The 22,459-nt window shown below is 50.8% G+C and overlaps 2 non-coding genes and 5 pseudogenes across 2 annotated transcripts; 6 read left to right on the forward strand and 1 right to left on the reverse strand.

The window, feature by feature from the left end:
- The first annotated feature begins 10,009 nt into the window (after positions 1–10,009).
- On the forward strand, positions 10,010–10,128 carry LOC144130602 (5S ribosomal RNA; annotated as a pseudogene).
- Positions 10,129–12,966: 2,838 nt separating this feature from the next.
- Positions 12,967–13,085, forward strand: LOC144130604 (5S ribosomal RNA; annotated as a pseudogene).
- A 575-nt stretch (positions 13,086–13,660) lies between these two features.
- On the reverse strand, positions 13,661–13,756 carry LOC144130754 (U6 spliceosomal RNA; annotated as a pseudogene).
- Positions 13,757–15,079: 1,323 nt separating this feature from the next.
- LOC144130607 (5S ribosomal RNA) lies at positions 15,080–15,198 on the forward strand (annotated as a pseudogene).
- A 590-nt stretch (positions 15,199–15,788) lies between these two features.
- On the forward strand, positions 15,789–15,907 carry LOC144131169 (5S ribosomal RNA). Its single transcript, XR_013314586.1, has one exon. It is a non-coding gene; the product is annotated as a 5S ribosomal RNA (ribosomal RNA).
- Positions 15,908–21,412: 5,505 nt separating this feature from the next.
- On the forward strand, positions 21,413–21,531 carry LOC144130567 (5S ribosomal RNA; annotated as a pseudogene).
- A 587-nt stretch (positions 21,532–22,118) lies between these two features.
- On the forward strand, positions 22,119–22,237 carry LOC144131093 (5S ribosomal RNA). Its single transcript, XR_013314511.1, has one exon. It is a non-coding gene; the product is annotated as a 5S ribosomal RNA (ribosomal RNA).
- Positions 22,238–22,459: the final 222 nt, after the last annotated feature.

Genomic DNA, 22,459 nt, shown 5'->3' on the forward strand with positions numbered 1-22,459 from the left:
TATCGCGACGGACCATTTTCCCAGCTGAAGCCGTTCATCTGCCCACCGGCGTCGATAACTGCCTGTGCAGTGAAGGCGTTCGGAGAGTGCCACGCTCAGCGATCAGGGCCAAGCCCTTGTGTCGAGCGTTCCGTCGTTCACGCTCCCCTTTGGGACCGAGCGGCGCGGCACGACCAGGCACCACATCCGCTGGCCGCCTTTGCGGTAACGTTGGATGACACACAGAAGGCTCGCTTGACAGCACTGTTGTGTCAATACGATGAGCTCTTCACGGATCAACCTGGCTGTACTAATTTAGTGAGCCACAAGATCCACACCGGAGATGCGCTTCCTTTGAAGTGCAACCCCAGACCCGTCAGCCTTGCGAAAAGGCAGGTGATCGATGGGTTGCTGGATGAGATGCTGTCGGCGGACATTATCCGTCGCTCGTCCAGCGCTTGGGCGTCTCCGGTTGTGTTGGTGCCTAAGAAAGATGGCAGCCACCGGTTGTGTGTGGATTATCGCCGTCTGAATGCGCTGACTCGAAAGGATGCCTATCCGCTCCCGACGATCAGCTCAATCGTAGGAAACCTGGGCAGTGCGCGGTACTTTTCCACGCTAGATGCCTCCAAAGGTTACCTACAGGTCCAGATGGCGGACGCTGACCGGTCTAAGACCGCGTTCACGTGCCACAGAGGGCTGTTTGAGTTCACTCGCATGCCCTTTGGTCTCTGCAATGGTCCTGCGACTTTTCAGAGGCTCATGGACCGCGTCCTAGGGGAAGCGAAATGGTCTCATGCCATGTGCTACCTGGACGATATCGTGATTTATTCACGAACCTTCGATGAGCACTTAGGCCACATTGCCGACGTGCTCGCGAGGGTACGGGCTGCTGGGATGACTTTGAATCCTGCGAAAGCCCAAATAGCGCGGACCCGAGTTCAGTTGCTAGGGTTCACGCTGGGCGAGGGCTCCATTGAGCCCGATGCGGACAAACTCCGAGCCATACTCGAGTTTCCCGTGTCCAAGGACGTACGCGGCCTCCGCCGTTTTCTGGGAATGGCCAATTTCTATCGGTCGTTCATCCCGTCCTGTGCCCGCGTGCAGGCACCGTTGACCAAGCTCTTGGGAAAGACTGCCGCGTGGCGATGGGGGCCCGAGCAAGAGCGATCCTTTCGCCTCCTGTCTAGTGCCATTGCCGAGACAGCGCAGCTCAGGCTACCCGACCTGACCAGACAGTTCGTAGTCCAGGCTGACGCGAGCGATCTGGGTTTAGGAGCAGTTCTCCTACAGGATTTCGATGGCGTGCTGCAGCCGCTGGCCTTTGCCAGCCGCTCCTTGCTACCCTCGGAGAGGAATTATTCCGTGACCGAGAAGGAGTGCCTCGCCATCGTGTTTGCACTGCGTAAATTCGACGTCTACCTTGACGGAACGCAATTCGTGGTGCAGACAGACCACAGTGCGCTCAGTTGGCTGATGCGGCTCCGCGAGCCTGCGGGTCGGCTGGCGCGCTGGGCTCTCCTGATACAGCATTACGACTTTTCGGTGCAGTATCGAAAGGGGAGCACGAACGTGGTAGCTGACGCGTTATCCCGTGCCCCACTCGCCAGCGGCGCCTTGACGCCAGCAGGCGGAGCGGGCGAAAAAGCGGACGAGCCGCCGGGCGGCAAGGAGGGGGAGCCCGCAAACGGGCTAACCCATTCCGCTAACCAGGCAAGCAGCGCTTCGCAAAGCGGGCGGGAGGCAAAGCTCCGCGTGAGCGCCTCGGAGACGCCGTCGCGAGCGGAAATTTTGGCTGCAAACCTGAAGGGGGACGAGACCAGGCCCCCCTCTGGGGTAACAGGAATCGTTTTCAGCCGGAAAGAGCTGCTGAAAGCCCAGCAAAATGACCCCATGTGTCGCGAGATGAGCGACGGTCTCAGGGAGACGGAGCGCCGGGACGCTACTTGTATTGTAGCGGGCGCAGGGGGTGAAAGCCAGCTTGGGTCGCGGCGAGCCCCGGGGGATTCATATTTGCTGGGCCATGACGGGCTCGTGCTGAAATACATAGCCACCGATGATGAGTCCATTGACCCGTTCAAGGTGGTTATCCCCAAAAGTCTGAGAGGCGCACTGTTGCGATTTTCTCATGACGAACCACTGGCCGGTCACCTGAGTGGCTCCAAAGTTTTTGCAAAACTGAGTCAATCGGTGACGTGGCCCGGCATGAAGCGTGACATTTTCCGCTATTGCCGTTCCTGCCATGTCTGTCAAGCGGTGAAGTCAAGGGGCGGCAAGCCGCCCGGAATGATGAAACCAATTGACAGTGTGCGTCCGTGGCAGATGGCCACCTGCGATCTGATGGGGCCTTTCCCCAGGAGTAAGCAGGGGTTCATTCACCTGATGGTGGTAGCTGACCATTTTTCCAAATGGGTCGAGTTGTACCCGCTTCGGAAAGTGTCAGCACGAGCGGTGCTGGATAAACTCCAGGAAGTGTTCTGTCGGTTCGGCTTTCCGGAGAGACTGATCACGGACAATGCGTCCTATTTCACCGCTCGGGTGTTCGGTAACACGTGCCGTTCCCTCGGAATTGAGCACTACACCACTTCACCCTACCATCCCCAGTCCAACCTGACCGAGCGAATCAACCGAACGCTCAAGCCAATGCTGGCGGCCTTTGCCGAGTGTCAAAAGGACTGGGCAGACCATTTGAGCGAATTTGCGTTCGCCATTCGAACCGCTGAGAATCGCTCAACTGGTTTCTCTCCCGCCTTCCTCAATTTCGGGAGGGAGCTGGCGAATCCGATGTCAAACGTCGTGCAGAGCCAGCTCGGGGATGAGAAGACGCGGGCAGACTGCTCTGTTTATGCGTCGACGCTTCGGGACCGGCTTGGTCGGGCTCTCAATAGAGCAAGGCAGAGTTTGGCGGCAGCCAGAGCCCAACAGAAGGCTCAGTATGACCGCAAGCACCGCAGCCTGACTTTTCAGGCGGGCGATCTTGTCCTGAAGCGTAACCACGTTCTTAGTGATGCGAGCAAGGGGTTCTCAGCCTCGCTCGCTCCTAAGTGGCTTGGTCCGTACCGAGTGGTCAGAGTCTGGTCGCCGCTCGCGTACCTGCTGGAGGATCCCATTACGGGAAAAACCAGCCGTGCCCACATCGCAGACCTGAAGGCCTATGCGTCACGGTCTGACGAGTTTGCATCGGTACCCATTGGTATCACAAGCAAGCGCAAAGGCACAACTGGTGCTGCGGAACGCAACCGTACCGAGCACCGGTACAATCTGAGGCGACGGTCACCGATGTGATTGATGCCGGATGGCGGACTCTTCCGCAACCGAAGGCACGCAGCCTCAGCTAGCTGGCGAGCTTTCTCGTCGGGCCCTACCCCAGGTGAAGCACGGAGCTCTCTTTTTTTTGTTTGCCGCATGCTCAGTTCCAGCCTTGTGCAGTTATTTAGTCGTTTGTTTTAGTCAGTCTGTAGCATGCTTTTGTTTCCAGTTTATTCGTTGTTTCTCCTAACGTTCCGAGATCTGTACATATGTAATATATGTTTGCGTTGGCGTTCAGTTTTTTTAAACCAGACTTGTACATATGTAAAGTTCAGCCTACTCGCGATTGCACTTTTCTTGTAGCGCAGAGATGGCCTTTTTTTTTGTACAGCGCGTCTTCTTTGCATTTATGTTCTGACCCCACGGGTGCGGCGAGGAAGAACACGGGACCGGTTGGTTCGCGGAGGGGTCGGCGAAAGTCTCCCCTTCCGGCTGGGGAGTGGTTTGCTCGTTAAGGAGCGAGTGTCTCGCGGCATGGTCTTTGTGTGGCTATGGGGAGCGTGAAGAGTGCGTCTGAAGAGTGTGTCCTTTGACCCCTGCCACGGCGCCTCGGAACGATTCCGACAAGCGGGTCGTTGTGACTGATCAATGTCCGCTTCTCTGCCGGTGCGTGCCTGGGATGACGTGCGTGTTCCCAAGCACAAAGGCAACGCCGAGAGGGGGGCAGGAAGGACAGCACCCTTTCCCGTGCGGGTCCTCTTCGGGATCGTCGAGCGTCGTCGACGTCCTGATGCTCAACTTTGATGACCTTGTGGAGGACATGGGACCGCCGTCAATAAATCGTCCACCGGGACCCTGAAGGCAGAAAAAGCGTGAGTTGGCCGCCGACAGGCCCAATGGGCCGCGCCATCGAACATTATGAGGCTGCAGGCCACCTGTAAGCTGGCCTTGTGTACAGTGTACAGCGTAGTTAGTTTTGTCTCCTTGGAACGTATGCAAGTGTTGTTTGTTTTCTGTTCTTGTTTGTTTGTCTTTTGAGTTTATGGCTGGAACTGAAGTGTGGTAGTTTTATATGGATTAATTTTTTATTATTTTTTATTATTTTGCCGCACGCTTTCGCCGATGGGTAGGAGGGCATTTAAGGAGAGGAGGATGTGGGAAGCCTGCTAGATTCCCGCCGTGGCGTCTGCGCGGCATCCCGCAACACCCTCTCAATGCTAAGGCCTCTCCACCGGCCGCGTGACGTCACGCCAAGGGACCGTGCAGGCCCCGCGCTCCGCGATTTCAGCGCGCCGCGCCCGTCTGCACTATTCGGGTACTGCCGTACGTAGCTGCCTTATAAGTGATTCCTTCATTTTCATTTTTGTCGTTGCTGCAGAAAAGAAATTCGCTAGTTTGTGCGCGCCTTAGGCTATCATTTTATCTGCTTTATATATTTTTTTTATTGCAGAACACCTTATTGTCAAGAAAGTTCGAGCTGCTAATACAGTTTTTTATAATAAACAATTTAGCATACGGCCGCCAATTTCGCATTATTGGTCATTATAATAAAAAATTGATTAGTTAATTTCAATTAATCATCTAATTATTAGGTTCTATCACGTACATGATGTCTGCCGTGCGGTAAAATCCATCCGCACAGACCGCACATGCGTATATCTAGTTGTTAAAGTAGAAGTTCGTGAACATTGAAAAAAAAAACACCGTCTACTGCGCATTGTGTTAGTTTTATTCTGTATTGTGTTTTGCTTAAAGCTTTCACACACAGCAATAATGACACTCACAATAATGTTGCGCTGTTGAGTATTTGTACAGCTAATCTGACCCTTACAATAAAAAACGACGAGACACCAGCAATGAAGTGTGCGCAAAGCATTTTTATTGCTTGGGAATAAAACTTACTTCTTCTTAAGCGTTGCTGCTTTCCGGGCTGCGGCCTTCTGCTGCGCATTGTCTTGTATGGCATCATTTCTTAGTTTGCAAAAGTTGTTTAGAACAACGTTGGTTGCAACGCGTACTACCAAGCGCAGGAGAGTTTGTGCAGTGTGGCCATTTTCACATGTCTCAATGTCGTGTTCGTCCAGGAGGGAAATCGTCTGTGAAATCACGACACCACGTTGATTTCTACAGGAGAGAAAATCTTCCGCGGTTGCTCCAAAAGACAACTTCTCTGCAACTAGTTTAGTCATCAGTACCATGTGAACTGTGCATGGCTGGGGAAACTTCAGCCCTCCTCTCGACAGGTTAGCTATCATGGCAGTATTTTCCGCTTCGATCTCTCGATTTTCAATCACCAATGTGCTGAAGCAAGCAGAACATGAAAGCTTCTTTAAAGCAGCATGAGCAGCGTATCCTGCAATGTAGACAATAGCATCCATGTCAGAGTGGGCGTGTGTAATATCGTCGTCGCTGACAGCCACAGAAAAGTTGCATGGGACAAGATCCTCACTTACGTCTTCAAACTCTGTTTCCTCGCGTGGAAATGTCAAAAGTTTTTGAAGACGAAGCTTCTTCTCACATTCGTAGAGCTGACGCACGGAAATGTGGTACTGTGATCCTGCCAGCTGGCGGTAACGGCCGAACCGGTCTTCTAGCGCATCCGTCTGAAATTTGCCCAGCAGTACGTACTTGAAGTGAAGTTCTTCTAAGCAGTAGCGCGAGAGTTCTACCAGAGAATAGCATGTCAGTCGCAAAGCACTGTGAGTCTCTTTCGTCAGCGAGCCACTGGTGATGTTTATTCTTGCCCAAGCGTCCAACCAGTCCACAACGCCGCTCAGGAAAGCTAACTGTGTGTCATCAACAGACCTTACAGGGTCTTGCATGCTGTCCCTTAGCCTCTGGCCTTTGCAAGGGGTCTTAACATTGACTATTTGCCACCATGTGAGGATAACGTCAATGAAAAGAGCAGTCGACTCAGCTTGAGGAATCTTGAACGCGGAACCATGTGTCCTGAGGGCATTTGAAACAAACTGATTAATGACGTCGAGAGCGAGCTTTACATTTTGCCGCTCCATTGAGGTTGGATTCACGGCTTTTGCGTTCAGTCTGTAAGCAGCCTTCACAAGCGACGTCTTCTCTGAAGAATAAAGCTGCCGCACAGCTGCGAAAGAAGCAGCTTTCATACGAGGAGGCCCTTCGGGCATTGCTCCACTCAAGTCCATTTCAGGGAAATAGAGGCATGTTCCAGGGTTTTTCTGGTTAATCCAATTGTTCCTAATGCACTTCAAGAGATGCACAGGATCGACCACGTAGAAAAGAGGGCGAGCGTTATCGGCTGGATGGGGATAGACAATGCTCACCTGAGGACTTGTAGCAAATAACGACATCATCTTGCGGTTCAGAGCATTGTTGTCCGTTATCACAGCGATAATTTTGAGCCCCATTTTCTCAACATTAATGATTATGTTCTTAGCATGCTCGTGCAAAATTTCTGCGCTCAGTTTGCTCACAGGTAATATGTGAATGACGTCCTTGTTTGCAGAAAGGAGTGATTGTACCATGAACACATGGGCTGTTGTTGCTGGTTCCGTTGAATGAACCGACGATCCTACTATTGTGCCCCCTTTGTAGTCGAAGTATGGTTTTATGTGGATCTCATCGATCATCAGGGTCACTGTCTTCTCGTGGTCTTTCATTGATTTGACTCGTTCTCGGATGTAGGAGAGACAGTGCGGTTGATTTTGCTCCACAAGAGGGTCAGCTTTGTAATTTGAGCAAACACGGCGCAGTGTGGAAGGATGGGGCAGAATGATTCTTGATGCAGCTCTTGTGAAGTGATATGCGTGAGGAGAAATTGAATTCAAAATACTGGCGAATACCAGCAGCTCTGCGCTATACACATGCTGTTTCGCGAGGAGAAGCTCTATCTGCTCAACCAGAAATTTCAGCAAAGAAGACTGTTCTTTCGTCGTATCACTGTCCTCAATGAGGTCTCCAAGCAGTGAACCGACAAACTGCAATACTTTAGTATGTTTCGACTCTTTCGTCACCTCAGGTATATTATGCAAGCCTATCTCGAGTTCTTCTAGCAGCAAGGACAGGCTGGAGGTGTCGCATACTTGAGCTGGCAGAATCCTGCCTGAAGGAAGCGACAGAAGCTTCACTCCATTCAAGAAAACAGAAAGTGACAGATCAGGGAGAACTACCAAGGCGCATTTCACATTAGGTGAAGGATCATTCTCGATGAGAAGGAACCTAACGCACTGCTCATCGACAGAAACGGTCCAGAATTTCGTGTTGCAGATTCCAGGCAACTTAGATTTGAACTCCTCGTAAGATGAAACTTTGTTTCTTTTCTGTTCAAGCTCATTAGACTGAAGTGACTTCCTCATAGCCTCCTGCAAAGCAGCGTTTTCCCTTCTTGCTTTTTTCGTCTCTGGCGATTCACTCCGTCCAGGCGTTGAGGACAAGTATTTTGGGCAGTTTGGAAAAACAGAAGGCGCAGCATCAATCTTCAACTGTAGCCTGTCACGCTTCACCTCTATTATTTTCCCTGTCAGTTCATCTTGGTGTGACAACGTCGTAATGAAGTCGCCTGCGTGGAAGTGCAGTTCACACACCTGCACGAGAAAATGAAGCAAGGCCATTCGCCATGACTCTCCATTGCCTAAAACACTAAGTAAAAAGAGTCTGAATAGTGAACAGCTTTTACATATTTACACAGCTTTTACACAAGCCTTATGCACATCCACAGAACTAAATGCTTCCTGGACAATTCATACATAAGTGTAAGAAGTGATATCATTGCCTACAAAGACAGCATGCCTTTCCGGGAGCGACAGCTCACAACTAAGATAATTACCAGCGCCTATTAAGCAATATTTCAGAGTCTTACCCTCGAATGCTCTGTAGGTGTGAAATCCTTCCGTGGAATGGCTCGCAACCAGGCTTTTCTTCGTACTTCGTCTCTTGGGAAGCAATAAACACGTACTTTGGGACCATTCTGGTAGTTCCCGCGGCACCCGGGAACACAGCACCGGCCCATGTTTCACGAAGTTGCACTCGCTACACGGCAGGCAATCAGTTTCCCATTCGTGCGCTAGCACAGGTACGCACGCCACACAAGAAACGGCCACACGAAACAGACACAGCCGTGCGAGGAGCGAACGGAAATGCACCCAACGCCAGGCTGAAAGACTCAAGCAGCAGCTAGACGCTCACTGCAAGACTGCGTTCGTGTCTGTGCTTGCCCGGGCAAGCGCGAGCACATCGAGGGAGACAACCGAGCGGAGCGGAGCCGCGCTTGGTGAGCAGCCTGACCGGACACTTGGCGTGACGTAGCGCGTGTGGAAAGGAGGGCCTGGAGAGGCCTGAAGAAAGTATTTAGAGGGTGTTGCATCCCGCGTCGCTCTCTTTCCCTTTCTTCCGCCTCGGGCGGCGGAGAGACGGCTGGTGGTTAATCGCTGTCATTCGGCCGCAGCTCCGCCCCCGGCTTCCCAAGGGCCTTTGCCATTGGTGACTTTTGGCGGGAATTCGGGACCCGTTTGGGGTGGTCGCGCGACCTTCCGAGCGGGGCCCGGAGAGAGGAGACCCCTCCGAGACAGCGTAAGGTGCGTACGTTACTGTTCGTCCGAGCCGGCCTCTGCCGTTCGGACCAGTTCATACTCGAGCTCGCCAGCGTGGGTCCTCGATCCGCCGCGGCTCGAGCCTGTCCAGGGGTCCAACGACCTCTGACAGGCGCACCTTGCGTTGACTGCCCACTCTCTCTCGCAAACGGCCCATCGGCCGACACGAGAGAGATCACAGCACTGCCGCGGGGACAATCTCCTGCAGCGGCGTGCTAGCGGCGCGCATTTCTCTTGTTGCCCCGAGCGCGCACCGGAGCCTTGCTCTGAGCGCGCCCCGGGACGGGGTGACTGTTGAGTGTGTGTATGTACCGCTGGAGGACGGCGTCAATAAACGTCTCCTTTGTGAACATGGAGGCCTGTTTCTTGCGGCGAGCCGCTCTCCTCTCTTCAGAGGTTGAACGCCGCCGCAGCGGTGCCCCAGGGTGCGTGTGGTGACGGCTGATCGGGGCCCTTGGCTCGCGCGAAGCTCGAACCCGCGGTGGGAAGTGGCCTGTGCCTACTGAGAGACCCACAAGTTGTACCATGATCTTTGTGATATTGTTTTCCCAGAGCCTATGTACAGGGCCTTGTACAGTGGAGGTCCTGGAGCTGATGTTTTAAAAAGGGTAAAGAAAATGCAGGTGCCACCAGGAGTAAAGACCTTCTTTTTTAAATTACACACCGGGACACTCCCAGTTAAAAAGTTTTTGGAAGGAAAGGATTTCTATTTACCGTGGGGATCGAACTGCTTAATTTGTAAACAGCCCGAAACAATAGACCATGTTTTTTTGCATTGCTGGGAAGGGGTTTATTTTTGGGATGTGTTACAAAGGACAATAAAGAAAGAGCTACCACTTGACGCGCGGGGAATTCGTTATTTAAGCACAGACAATGAGGATGGGGTACCATTTGATCTCATAAGGCTCTTGGGCCTCCACAGTATATGGCGCTCCAGAATGGCAGGCTATTATTGTGACAAAGACGCACGACCTGCCAGAATTTATTTTCGGGAAAGAGTGGACTGCTTTCTGGCCATCCAGAAAGCAGCTGCGGAGCCTCCAGAGTGGCTCTCGAGGCTAGAGCCGCTCTGTAGGCTTCGTGAATTTTAGTATGACGAAGCCAGACTCATGATGGCTGACCACGACAGTGTGGTATGTACATAGCGTTTTGTGTGTTTTTTGTTGAGTGTTTTTTGTGTAAATGTTATGAGTCAAAGCCAGGCAATAAAGAAAAAAAAAATCGGCCATACCATGCTGAATACGCCGGTTCTCGTCCGATCACCGAAGCTAAGCAGCATTGGGCTCGGTCAGTACTTGGGAGGGAGACCACCTGGGAACAGCGAGTGCTGATGGCACTTCTTTTGCATTTTTTTCGTCTCTAACGCTTTTTTTTGCCTCATAGTTATATCATTTATCCGATATGCCTCGTGCAACTGTAGGAGGTTTCGCGTTATTGTTATAAATAACACATTCCCACTGGCAATGTACGTACGTGCGGACGCGAAATTCCGTGCACGCGTGCTTGCGGCAAAACTGAAAAGCGACCGCCCGGCTTCCCGGCTGTCATTCTGACGTCTACGGCGGCGTGTACAGTGCAGATTAAACTCGGCAATGCGCCTAGATAACAGGGAGTCCCAGTTAGCGCATAAGACTGCGCAGTAGCGCACAATTAGCGTTCATCGATATAGTCGACACGCTTTCCTTGCCCGGTCCATGTGTCAACACCAGAGGCTTGCTCCCGCTGCTCTTTCGATGCATGCCGCAGTGCGTTACGATCGCCAGAACGGCTGAGAAAAGCCCAGGGCACGTAATTGCACGCTCGGCGCCTGTTGCCACGAGCGAGGGAAGTATTCGTGCGAAGTTTTGCATTCGGGAGCGGCTGCATACACTACAGTATAAAGGAGGCTCTGACACTACATAAGCGCTTCGAAAAGTATTTCTCGCCATCGGCCATACCATGCTCGCAGTATCGGGAATTGCTTGGGCGGCTACGGCTTGAAGAAGAGGGGTTTGCAAACACGTTCTTGTCCCGTATGCCAAAACTAGGAGACGATATAAAACAAGGGCTGGAGGTACCAATCAGCGTAAGCGAAGTGGGAAGAGCAATCGAAGAGCTGAGTGCCGGAAAATCTCCCGGTCCTGACGGCTTAGGTAGTGAATTTTATAAGAAGTTCAAAGCCGAACTCACCCAAGCTCTCCACTGCGTCTTCACCGAAATTTATGAGACAAAGAAAATGCCACCATCATTTAAAACAGCACACGTGGTTTTAATACCCAAGAGTGAGGACCAGGCTAAACTTCTGTCCGTTGGGGCTTATCGGCCGATAAGCCTAACCAACGTTGACTATAAAGTGTTTATGAAGATTCTTGCCAACAGACTGCAAAAGGTCATAAAGGACCTTGTAGGGCCCCACCAAACGTGCGGTATTAAAGGTCGCACCATTGGAACAAATGTGCACATTGCTAGAACAGTTCTTGAATGCTGCGATGCCTTCGGGGGCCGAGTTGCCATGATACAGCTTGACCTTGCAAAGGCCTTCGATCGAGTGTCGCATGACATTCTTTTCGCCATTCTAGAATATGCCAACGTCGGCTCTGTGATAATACAAGGTGTACAGATGGCGTACGACAACTGTGTTACCCGAATTATAGTGAACAAACAGCTGACTGAACCTGTACCTGTGTGTTCTTCGGTCAGGCAGGGTTGCCCGCTCTCGCCTTTGCTCTTTGCGATCTACCTTGAGCCTTTTCTGTTATCACTGTTGCACAATGATGGGATCTGCGGTTTCACTCTTCTGTCGGCGCAAGTAAAAGTGCTTGCTTACGCTGATGATATTGCTGTTTTTTGCGCGGATCAAGAAAGCGTTAAAGAAGTTGTGAAAGTCGCGGGGGAATATTGCAAAAAGACTGCGTCCGAAATTAACTGGGATAAGTGCATAGGTTTTTGGCACGGTGATTGGGACAGCACACCTGCCGTGTTTGCTAACATGAAATGGACGACCGCCCCTGCGAAGTACTTGGGGGTGCCCTTGGAGCACTATAAAAGCAGTACGGAGCTGTGGGGTGAGATAACGCAGAGTGCAAGGAGAAAAGCGGATGGCTGGAAAGGACGTGACCTTTCTGTTTTCGCGCGCGCAAGTGTGTGCAATGTATTTTTAATAGCCAGAATTTGGTATATATTGCAGTTCGTGCTCATTACCCGAGCAAACCTGCAGAAGCTGCATAGAGTGTTTGCTGTATTTATTTGGAGCTCAAATTGGGAGCGAACAAGTCGAGTTAATCTGTTCCTTCCGGTCAAAAGGGGCGGCCTTGGTCTTTCTAATTTGTTTCTGAAGCAAGTTGTCTCAAGATTTTTGTTTCTACGTGATCAAACCGATCCCTTGTTGCGCACAATGTTGCAGGTGCGCTTAGGCAACGTGTTGCCGGAATTTGTTGTGTCCAGTTACCCGGCCACGAATCGTGCTGTAACAGGTTTTTTGCGTGAAGTTGTGGCAGCCTTTCGCACTTTGAGCGCTCACTTTTCTACACAGTATCTATCTGCTGTACCCAGGAAAAAACTGTACAAAGATTTGCTAGATATATTTATACCTGCTCCCTTATACCGTTCCTTTTGCTGCGGAGGCCCAGGCAAAGATGTGTTAAAGCGAGTTAAGAAGATGCCGGTAAGACCGACTGTGAAATCCTTTTTCTTTAAACTTCATACCGGTACCCTTCCGGTGAAAACATGGCTAAACGATAAAGGCATTTTTGTGCCCTGGACCACCGACTGCATACTCTGCAAAAAACCCGAGACCATCGAACATGTGTTCATCGACTGCTGGGACCCGGTTTTCCACTGGGACATCTTGCAAAGAACATTGAAGAAAGAACTACCTGTAACTCCTTATGGCATCCGATTTCTACCTATAGAAAGTGAGGAGGTTCCTTACGACATGTTTATGCTACTGGGCCTCCACAGCATCTGGAAAACGAGAATGGCGGCCAGGCACGCCGACGCAAATGGGCGACCAGTGAGAGAAAACTTTATAGAAAGTGCAGTTTTCCTGAGAGATGTTCTCCGCAGTCAACCCCAGCCGCCGGACTGGGTGGCAGTTATGGATGAACTGATTAACATGAAAAAGTTTTAACCGATTGTCTCGGCCAAAGTGTGGCTAGAGATTTTTATGTATTGTTTACCGGTAATAAAGAAAAAAAAAATCGGCCATACCCTGCTGAATACGCTGGTTCTCGTCCGATCACCGAAGCTAAGCAGCATTGGGCTCGGTCAGTACTTGGGAGGGAGACCACCTGGGAACACCGAGTGCTGATGGCACTTCTTTTGCATTTTTTTCGTCTCTAACGCTTTTTTTTTGCCTCATAGTTATATCATTTATCCGATATGCCTCGTGCAACTGTAGGAGGTTTCGCGTTATTGTTATAAATAACACATTCCCACTGGCAATGTACGTACGTGCGGACGCGAAATTCCGTGCACGCGTGCTTGCGGCAAAACTGAAAAGCGACCGCCCGGCTTCCCGGCTGTCATTCTGACGTCTACGGCGGCGTGTACAGTGCAGATTAAACTCGGCAATGCGCCTAGATAACAGGGAGTCCCAGTTAGCGCATAAGACTGCGCAGTAGCGCACAATTAGCGTTCATCGATATAGTCGACACGCTTTCCTTGCCCGGTCCATGTGTCAACAGCACAGGCTTGCTCCCGCTGCTCTTTCGATGCATGCCGCAGTGCGTTACGATCGCCAGAACGGCTGAGAAAAGCCCAGGGCACGTAATTGCACGCTCGGCGCCTGTTGCCACGAGCGAGGGAAGTATTCGTGCGAAGTTTTGCATTCGGGAGCGGCTGCATACACTACAGTATAAAGGAGGCTATGACACTACATAAGCGCTTCGAAAAGTGTATTTCTCGCCATCGGCCATACCATGCTCAGGGGCCATGCTAATCTTCTCTGTATCGTTCCAATTTTAGTATATGTACTTTGGAAGTACAAATGCCTCGGACTCTGGCATGCATGGTGGCCATCCCACCCGGACCATTTTGCCAACGTACCATGGACGACGACACCGGGCAAGTATTTGGGTGTTCCGCTCGATGCTTATCGCGAAAGCGAGGAGTATTGGAAGCAGCAAACGAAAGAAGCACGTGACAGAGCTGGAAAATGGAAAGGCACCAATCTCTCCATTTTCGCCAGAGCTACAGTCTGCAACCTGTTTTTTATTAGCAAGCTCTGGTATGTGATGCAGGTTTTGCATTGCTCTCGGGTGCACATTCAGAAGTTACACCGGATTTTTGCCGTCTTTATATGGGGTTCCGAATGGGAACGTTGCAGCCGAACGAACCTGTTCCGGCGGGTAAAAGACGGGGGGTTGGGGCTAGGGCACCTCTTTTTAAGGCAGCTGGTGAACCGTTTTTTGTTTTTTCGCGACGTCTCAGACCCGTTCTTGCGCACCGTGTGCCAGGTGAGGCTGCGGCGATTGCTGTCCGAGTTTGTTGTTACCACAGAAGAGCTCTCGGGTGGAATTTTTGGTTACTACAAAGAGATTGTAGCAAGTGTTAGGTTTCTTTCAGCGCGTTTTTCTAGCGATTATTTGTATAAAACTAAAAGAAAGAAGTTGTACCATGATCTTTGTGATATTGTTTTCCCAGAGCCTATGTACAGGGCCTTGTACAGTGGAGGTCCTGGAGCTGATGTTTTAAAAAGGGTAAAGAAAATGCAGGTGCCACCAGGAGAAAAGACCTTCTTTTTTAAATTACACACCGGGACACTCCCAGTTAAAAAGTTTTTGGAAGGAAAGGATTTCTTTTTACCGTGGGGATCGAACTGCTTAATTTGTAAACAGCCCGAAACAATAGACCATGTTTTTTTGCATTGCTGGGAAGGGGTTTATTTTTGGGATGTGTTACAAAGGACAATAAAGAAAGAGCTACCACTTGACGCGCGGGGAATTCGTTATTTAAGCACAGACAATGAGGATGGGGTACCATTTGATCTCATAATGCTCTTGGGCCTCCACAGTATATGGCGCTCCAGAATGGCAGGCTATTATTGTGACAAAGACGCACGACCTGCCCGAATTTATTTTCGGGAAAGAGTGGACTGCTTTCTGGCCATCCAGAAAGCAGCTGCGGAGCCTCCAGAGTGGCTCTCGAGGCTAGAGCCGCTCTGTAGGCTTCGTGAATTTTAGTATGACGAAGCCAGACTCATGATGGCTGACCACGACAGTGTGGTATGTACATAGCGTTTTGTGTGTTTTTTGTTGAGTGTTTTTTGTGTAAATGTTATGAGTCAAAGCCAGGCAATAAAGAAAAGAAAGATCGGCCATACCATGCTGAATACGCCGGTTCTCGTCCGATCACCGAAGCTAAGCAGCATTGGGCTCGGTCAGTACTTGGGAGGGAGACCACCTGGGAACAGCGAGTGCTGATGGCACTTCTTTTGCATTTTTTTCGTCTCTAACGCTTTTTTTTTGCCTCATAGTTATATCATTTATCCGATATGCCTCGTGCAACTGTAGGAGGTTTCGCGTTATTGTTATAAATAACACATTCCCACTGGCAATGTACGTACGTGCGGACGCGAAATTCCGTGCACGCGTGCTTGCGGCAAAACTGAAAAGCGACCGCCCGGCTTCCCGGCTGTCATTCTGACGTCTACGGCGGCGTGTACAGTGCAGATTAAACTCGGCAATGCGCCTAGATAACAGGGAGTCCCAGTTAGCGCATAAGACTGCGCAGTAGCGCACAATTAGCGTTCATCGATATAGTCGACACGCTTTCCTTGCCCGGTCCATGTGTCAACAGCACAGGCTTGCTCCCGCTGCTCTTTCGATGCATGCCGCAGTGCGTTACGATCGCCAGCACGGCTGAGAAAAGCCCAGGGCACGTAATTGCACGCTCGGCGCCTGTTGCCACGAGCGAGGGAAGTATTCGTGCGAAGTTTTGCATTCGGGAGCGGCTGCATACACTACAGTATAAAGGAGGCTATGACACTACATAAGCGCTTCGAAAAGTGTACTTCTCGCCATCGGCCATACCATGCTGAATACGCCGGTTCTCGTCCGATCACCGAAGCTAAGCAGCATTGGGCTCGGTCAGTACTTGGGAGGGAGACTACCTGGGAACACCGAGTGCTGATGGCACTTCTTTTGCATTTTTTTCGTCTCTAACGCTTTTTTTTTGCCTCATAGTTAAATCATTTATCCGATATGCCTCGTGCAACTGTAGGAGGTTTCGCGTTATTGTTATAAATAACACATTCCCACTGGCAATGTACGTACGTGCGGACGCGAAATTCCGTGCACGCGTGCTTGCGGCAAAACTGAAAAGCGACCGCCCGGCTTCCCGGCTGTCATTCTGACGTCTACGGCGGCGTGTACAGTGCAGATTAAACTCGGCAATGCGCCTAGATAACAGGGAGTCCCAGTTAGCGCATAAGACTGCGCAGTAGCGCACAATTAGCGTTCATCGATATAGTCGACACGCTTTCCTTGCCCGGTCCATGTGTCAACACCAGAGGCTTGCTCCCGCTGCTCTTTCGATGCATGCCGCAGTGCGTTACGATCGCCAGAACGGCTGAGAAAAGCCCAGGGCACGTAATTGCACGCTCGGCGCCTGTTGCCACGAGCGAGGGAAGTATTCGTGCGAAGTTTTGCATTCGGGAGCGGCTGCATACACTACAGTATAAAGGAGGCTATGACACTACATAAGCGCTTCGAAAAGTGTATTTCTCGCCATCGGCCATACCATGCTGGATTCGACTTCCGGCCACCGAGCGTGACGGACGTGCGATGACGGGCTCCGTTGGAGCAGCTACAGCGGTCATGTCTGGCCGCGGAAACAGGGCTTTTGCCTCGGATGAAGAGTATCAGGTGATTCTGCCTACCCTTCCTACAGGACGTGTTGTGTTGAACACAGTTTTTTTGCACGCTGACGTGCGGGCCCGTCCTTATCGGGTCGAAGATTTCAGGGATGCGCTGGCTCAGCTGATGCTGCTCCCCGAGGTTATCGCCTTGGGGGCGTATCGCATGAGCCATGTATGGGCTGTTACTTTCGCGAGTGCTGAGGCGGTGACGAAAATTCTTTCTGCCGGCGAACTGAAAGTCAAGGACCGCCGCTGTCTCGTCATCGACCCGGCAAACCAGGACGTCCGCGTCAAGCTGCACTGGCTGCTGCACAACGTGCCCGACGAAGACGTGAGGGTAGCCTTTGCTCCGTACGGCAAGGTGAGCGAAGTCACCAAGGAGCGGTGGCGCGTCCAGGGTGTCGCCAGCAAGGGGTCGACGACACGCTTGGTTTCATTGAAAATGAATCCTGGCGTGAAGCTGGAAGACCTCCCTCACGAAGTCAGGGTTGGCGGTGAGCTGGCTCTCGTGGTTGTACCGGGCAGAGCTCCGCTGTGTCTGCGCTGCCACGGTACTGGGCACATTCGCCGTGAGTGCAAGGTTCCACGATGCGGCGCCTGTCGTCGCTACGGGCACGAAGAAAGCAGCTGCGTACGCACGTACGCGAGTGCTGCCGTCCCAGTCAACACTGACATTTCGTCCGAACTTGTCATGGACGAGGCTGACGCGGAAGACGCTGCAGCAGAGGCAGGGGACAGCGTTGAGAAGGCCGCAGCTGTGCCCCCTCCGGAAATATCCACAAGCGTAGAGGAGCCCAGCAGTAAGCGGCAGCAACAGGTAGCGCAGCCTGCAGAAGTGAAGGCGCCAACGGACGAAGTCTTGAGCGGTGGGGCGTCAGCTCCCGTCGTTCCCCAGCATAGTGACAGCATGGAAGTGTCACATGCATCAACCAGCAACCAAGCAGGGAAGCGACCGCACGAGCACAGTGCGAATGGAGAGCCCAAAGTGAGCGAAGGCGACGAGCCGCCGCAGAAGACTGTTGGTGTCAGGCGACCGACGTTGAAACCGCGGCCGAATGTACAGGCCGATCAACGAGCGGCGGCTAAGCCGCCGCCTTAGTTGGAGTGAGGGCCCTGTGAGTGGTTTCTGTGCGCGTGAGATGGCTTTTTTCGGTGACGGACTGCATGGGCTGATTTTCCAGTCCATACGCACGAGGCACTTGTGCAAGAGACTTTGGATTACCGGCACCGCACCCATCGAGCACCTCAGACTAGGCAAGACACCCGCACCGTCGCCTTGTGTCCCGAGGTATGCACCATATGGCTCCTGTACCTAAACTAGATGGCTTCTACACCTCTTAGAGCGTTGCGCATTGCAACAATTAATGTCAGGGGACTGGCTTCCAAGAAGCGCCAGTACCAACTAAGCCGGCTGTTCGTTGATAATGACCTAGACATAATAGCCGTACAGGAGACGAAAGTCGAAAGACAGGAACAGGCGGACCTTATGGTGCAGCCTTTTACGGCACGCTACAATGTTTGTGTGTGCCATTCTTCTGGCACATCGGGCGGTTGTGCTGTATTTATTAGGAATTCTCTGGGGATTGTCGAGCAGAATTTAACTGTGTGTCAAACTGGCCGTTTGGTTGTAGTGGATTTTTTTTATTGCAATTTGCTATGGAGAGTCATATGCGTGTATGCTCCTAACAGGGAGAACGAGCGCAAGGAATTTTTTGAGCGCGTTGAACAATATGTGTGCTGTGAGCGGTTAATTGTGCTTTTGGGCGACTTTAACTGCGTTTGTAAAGCAGAGGATAGAATTACAAAAAGACTCCTTCGTGACAAAAGTGCGGAATTGTTGAATTCGATTGTGCAAGAAAATGGTTTAGATGATGTTGCTGAAGTTCTTTCGGTAGCGCCGCATTTTACTCACTTCCAGGGTGAAAGTCACGCGAGACTTGACAGAGCGTATGTGTCGCTTGATCTGATTCCTTTGTGCAATAGCTACGAGGTAAAACACATGTCTTTTACCGACCACAGCTTAGTTACGTTTACCCTGGGGAACAAAGACAAGAAATCTCGTTTCTCGTGGGACCTGTGGAAGTTTAACGCACAGTTACTCGAGGATGAACGCTTTGACATTAAAGTTAATGAATGCATTAAAGCATTGCTATCAGCAGAGCCTGGAAACTGGGTAATTAGGTGGGAAGATTTCAAAGAGCAAGTTAAAATAAACGCGATTGAAAGGGCAAGCATCATATGCCATGATAAACGTGTTAAAGAAAAAGAACTACATTGCCAACTTGACTTGCTCGTAAGCCTGGAAAGTTCCCAGCCGGGAAGATATAAGAAAGAAATAAGAGATACAAAAAGTAAACTTGAGATTATCGAAAAAGACAAGTATACAGCTGCCATGATACGGGCCCGTGCTGAACGTCTCTGGCTTGACCAAGTACCTACTAAACGCTCGCTTAGTGACGAAAAGAAGTACGCGACTCAGAACGAAGTAAGACAAATCAGGTACAGAAACGAGGTAACGAATGATAGCAAAGTGATTCAGTTGGCGTTTGTTGAGCAGTATCGGGAATTGCTTGGGCGGCGACGGCTTGAAGAAGAGGGGTTTGCAAACACGTTCTTGTCCCGTATGCCAAAACTAGGAGACGATATAAAACAAGGGCTGGAGGTACCAATCAGCGTAAGCGAAGTGGGAAGAGCAATCGAAGAGCTGAGTGCCGGAAAATCTCCCGGTCCTGACGGCTTAGGTAGTGAATTTTATAAGAAGTTCAAAGCCGAACTCACCCAAGCTCTCCACTGCGTCTTCACCGAAATTTATGAGACAAAGAAAATGCCACCATCATTTAAAACAGCACACGTGGTTTTAATAACCAAGAGTGAGGACCAGGCTAAACTTCTGTCCGTTGGGGCTTATCGGCCGATAAGCCTAACCAACGTTGACTATAAAGTGTTTATGAAGATTCTTGCCAACAGACTGCAAAAGGTCATAAAGGACCTTGTAGGGCCCCACCAAACGTGCGGTATTAAAGGTCGCACCATTGGAACAAATGTGCACATTGCCAGAACTGTTCTTGAATGCTGCGATGCCTTCGGGGGCCGAGTTGCCATGATACAGCTTGACCTTGCAAAGGCCTTCGATCGAGTGTCGCACGACATTCTTTTCGCCATTCTAGAATATGCCAACGTCGGCTCTGTGATAATACAAGGTGTACAGATGGCGTACGACCACTGTGTTACCCGAATTATAGTGAACAAACAGCTGACTGAACCTGTACCTGTGTGTTCTTCGGTCAGGCAGGGTTGCCCGCTCTCGCCTTTGCTCTTTGCGATCTACCTTGAGCCTTTTCTGTTATCACTGTTGCACAATGATGGGATCTGCGGTTTCACTCTTCTGTCGGCGCAAGTAAAAGTGCTTGCTTACGCTGATGATATTGCTGTTTTTTGCGCGGATCAAGAAAGCGTTAAAGAAGTTGTGAAAGTTGCGGGGGAATATTGCAAAAAGACTGGGTCCGAAATTAACTGGGATAAGTGCATAGGTTTTTGGCACGGTGATTGGGACAGCACACCTGCCGTGTTGGCTAACATGAAATGGACGACCGCCCCTGCGAAGTACTTGGGGGTACCCTTGGAACACTATAAAAGCAGTACGGAGTTGTGGGGTGAGATAACGCAGAGTGCAAGGAGAAAAGCGGATGGCTGGAAAGGACGTGACCTTTCTGTTTTCGCGCGCGCAAGTGTGTGCAATGTATTTTTAATAGCCAGAATTTGGTATTTATTGCAGTTCGTGCTCATTACCCGAGCAAACCTGCAGAAGCTGCATAGAGTGTTTGCTGTCTTTATTTGGAGCTCAAATTGGGAGCGAACAAGTCGAGTTAATCTGTTCCTTCCGGTCAAAAGGGGCGGCCTTGGTCTTTCTAATTTGTTTCTGAAGCAAGTTGTCTCAAGATTTTTGTTTCTACGTGATCAAACCGATCCTTTGTTGCGCACAATGTTGCAGGTGCGCTTAGGCAACGTGTTGCCGGAATTTGTTGTGTCCAGTTACCCGGCCACGAATCGTGCTGTAACAGGTTTTTTGCGTGAAGTTGTGGCAGCCTTTCGCACTTTGAGCGCTCACTTTTCTACACAGAATCTATCTGCTGTACCCAGGAAAAAACTGTAGAAAGATTTGCTAGATATATTTATACCTGCTCCCTTATACCGTTCCTTTTGCTGCGGAGGCCCAGGCAAAGATGTGTTAAAGCGAGTTAAGAAGATGCCGGTAAGACCGACTGTCAAATCCTTTTTCTTTAAACTTCATACCGGTACCCTTCCGGTGAAAACATGGCTAAACGATAAAGGCATTTTTGTGCCCTGGACCACCGACTGCATACTCTGCAAAAAACCCGAGACCATCGAACATGTGTTTATAGACTGCTGGGACCCGGTTTTCCACTGGGACATCTTGCAAAGAACATTGAAGAAAGAACTACCTGTAACTCCTTATGGCATCCGGTTTCTACCTATAGAAAGTGAGGAAGTTCCTTACGACATGTTTATGCTACTGGGCCTCCACAGCATCTGGAAAACGAGAATGGCGGCCAGGCACGCCGACGCAAATGTGCGACCAGTGAGAGAAAACTTTATAGAAAGTGCAGTTTTCCTGAGAGATGTTCTCCGCAGTCAACCCCAGCCGCCGGACTGGGTGGCAGTTATGGATGAACTGATTAATATGAAAAAGATTTAACCCATTGTCTCGGCCAAAGTGTGGCTAGAGATTTTTATGTATTGTTTACCGGTAATAAAGAAAAAAAAAATCGGCCATACCATGCTGAATACGCCGGTTCTCGTCCGATCACCGAAGCTAAGCAGCATTGGGCTCGGTCAGTACTTGGGAGGGAGACCACCTGGGAACACCGAGTGCTGATGGCACTTCTTTTGCATTTTTTTCGTCTCTAACGCTTTTTTTTTTGCCTCATAGTTATATCATTTATCCGATATGCCTCGTGCAACTGTAGGAGGTTTCGCGTTATTGTTATAAATAACACATTCCCACTGGCAATGTACGTACGTGCGGACGCGAAATTCCGTGCACGCGTGCTTGCGGCAAAACTGAAAAGCGACCGCCCGGCTTCCCGGCTGTCATTCTGACGTACGGCGGCGTGTACAGTGCAGACTAAACTCGGCAATGCGCCTAGATAACAGGGAGTCCCAGTTAGCGCATAAGACTGCGCAGTAGCGCACAATTAGCGTTCATCGATATAGTCGACACGCTTTCCTTGCCCGGTCCATGTGTCAACACCAGAGGCTTGCTCCCGCTGCTCTTTCGATGCATGCCGCAGTGCGTTACGATCGCCAGAACGGCTGAGAAAAGCCCAGGGCACGTAATTGCACGCTCGGCGCCTGTTGCCACGAGCGAGGGAAGTATTCGTGCGAAGTTTTGCATTCGGGAGCGGCTGCATACACTACAGTATAAAGGAGGCTATGACACTACATAAGCGCTTCGAAAAGTATTTCTCGCCATCGGCCATACCATGCTGAATACGCCGGTTCTCGTCCGATCACCGAAGCTAAGCAGCATTGGGCTCGGTCAGTACCTGGGAGGGAGACCACCTGGGAACACCGAGTGCTGATGGCACTTCTTTTGCATTTTTTTCGTCTCTAACGCTTTTTTTTTTGCCTCATAGTTATATCATTTATCCGATATGCCTCGTGCAACTGTAGGAGGTTTCGCGTTATTGTTATAAATAACACATTCCCACTGGCAATGTACGTACGTGCGGACGCGAAATTCCGTGCACGCGTGCTTGCGGCAAAACTGAAAAGCGACCGCCCGGCTTCCCGGCTGTCATTCTGACGT

Source organism: Amblyomma americanum, chromosome 4 (genome assembly GCF_052857255.1).
Source record: "Amblyomma americanum isolate KBUSLIRL-KWMA chromosome 4, ASM5285725v1, whole genome shotgun sequence".
Taxonomy (NCBI): Eukaryota; Metazoa; Arthropoda; class Arachnida; order Ixodida; family Ixodidae; genus Amblyomma; species Amblyomma americanum.